The sequence below is a fragment of the Perognathus longimembris genome, chromosome 10 (genome assembly GCF_023159225.1).
Source record: "Perognathus longimembris pacificus isolate PPM17 chromosome 10, ASM2315922v1, whole genome shotgun sequence".
In the NCBI taxonomy this organism is placed as follows: domain Eukaryota; kingdom Metazoa; phylum Chordata; class Mammalia; order Rodentia; family Heteromyidae; genus Perognathus; species Perognathus longimembris.
In genome coordinates, this window is record NC_063170.1 from 28,793,002 (window position 1) to 28,795,227 (window position 2,226).

At 42.5% G+C, this 2,226-nt stretch overlaps 1 pseudogene; it reads right to left on the reverse strand.

The window, feature by feature from the left end:
• Positions 1 to 312: 312 nt before the first annotated feature.
• Positions 313 to 1,650, reverse strand: LOC125357994 (annotated as a pseudogene).
• Between the last annotated feature and the right edge of the window lie 576 nt (positions 1,651 to 2,226).

Consider the following 2,226-nt stretch of genomic DNA (forward strand, 5'->3'; position numbering starts at 1 on the left):
GCCCCAAACAAAACAAAACTAAACAACAACAAAACCCACACAGAAATAAAAAGTAACAAAAATCACATTCTAGGGAGTCAGTGCACTTCCTAGTCTTTGTTTGCTGTCTAATTGTCCATCAACTGACTTTCAAAAAATGAACGCCCTAGCTCATCAAAATATATATTTTTCCATTGGCTTTTTAAAATTAAAAATAATTACTAAAAAGAGAAAACTTGAAGGAATTCACAATTTATTTGCCTGACACATTTGGATGTCATCTACAGAAGGTGGAGGTCAGGAAGGCTGTTCGCAGCTGAGGGAGGTTCATCTTCAAGGTTTAGCTTTCTTCCAAACAGTGTAAAATACTCCCAATTCCAAGCAATTCCAAGCATGAAGGAACACAGACAATCTCCTTGGAGAACTCCACAGGACAATACAGACACCCGAGCTGTTCTTCAGAGTGACAGGGCTTCAGTCAAATTGACACAGTTCCCCTGTGTAAAGTACTTCCCATCTTGTTTCAGTACATTCATGAAGAAGTCAAGAATCAGTCTGAGGGCTGGGGATATTGCCTAGTGGCAAGAGAGCTTGCCTCATATACATGAGGCCCTGGGTTCGATTCCCCAGCACCACATATACAGAAAACGGCCAGAAGTGGCGCTGTGGCTCAAGTGGCAGAGTGCTAGCCTTGAGCAAAAGGAAGCCAGGGACAGTGCTCAGGCCCTGAATCCAAGGCCCAGGACTGGCCAAAAAAAAAAAAAAAAGAATCACTCTGAGAAACTCCCATGTGGAATCTTCTTCTGGAGATGTGGAGATTGGAGCCTCTGTCAAATCATCACAAAATCAAATTCTCTCTCTTCTTTGGCTTACCTCTTCAGTACTGGAATACAGTCCTCTATGAGAACCTAAGATTGTCTAAGACATCACCACATGTTTTTCGCATAAATTTCTTACATCCATCAATCACCATTTGGTCAGTCTCTATCATAGTGGCCATCTTTGATTTCAGTTTCACTATCTCACATAATATGCCTCCATCTCCACCTCCCAGAATCAGTACATCTTTGCCAGTGTAATCTTCTTTGCCACTTCCCATGATGGCCTGGATATATGCAAAATCACTCTCTGCCAAATTAACATTCCCACTAAGAATGAGAATATTTCCAAACTGCTTTGAGTTCAGAATTTTAATGTTCTGATAAGGTGAATCTTCATCGTATAACCACTTCATCTATGGCATACTCAACCCAGCGACAATCAGCAGTGGGCCAGTATCTGTCAATGGCTCCTCCTCCAACTATGGGTGGTAATTGTTTCACCCGGCCAGAGCTGTTCTGACTCAATTCTTTCATTCTTTCTTCTACTTTGTTCAGAAGGCTGTCAATTTCATCTTTGCCCTGTGCATTGCTGTTATAACTCGAAGGTCCCGCAACACCAATCCATGTGGATAAATTCTCAAGTTGGCAAAGCTGCCATTTTTGTTTGTGTAGGTTGCTAAATAGCCATGGTTCTACCAGGTATGCACCGACTCTGCCTTTCCTTGCTCCTGGAAAATGGACTGGAGGCCTTTTAGGATAGTCTCACCATCAGCTTTGGAGCTGAGCATGAAGTCGAGCGTGCTGTGCCGTGCTGCTGCCATAGTGAGGAGATGCCCTGGGCCTTGCCTGGGGAAGGAAGCCATGGGAGACTGGGGGCCTAGGCGCATGGCGTCTTTTTTTCCTTTTCTTGAAACATTTTTTAATTCTGCTTACAGGCTGAACTGAAATCAAGGCTATGCAGATTTGTAACTTTTTAGGTTGCTTGGTTTATTTTGCAATAAAGAGTTATAATCTTCGGGCTGAGATTTATTTACTTCAGTGGCAGAGTCCTTGCCTCTCACATACAGGCCCTAGGTTTGATCCTCAGCACTGGGAAGAAAAAGAAGAGTGACTATCTTTTGATGTTGAGTACCATTACCTCCAAGCCTTGCCCTCTTTAAAAAAAACAATATTTATTTCTTGTCAAAGTGAAGTACAGAGGGGTTACAAGTTTCATATGTAAGGCAGTGTGTACATTTCTTATCCAACTTGTCTTGCCCTTTCTTTTTCCCTTTTTGCCCCACACCTGGACAAGCTTATAAGAAAGAAGATGTGGTCTCTGTGGTTCATACTTTTCAGGGAGTGTTCAACCCTGACTCATCCCCTAACTATTATAAAAGTTCTCAAGCTAGTCTCCTTCCTCTGATCTCTCAAGCCAGTATCAAAC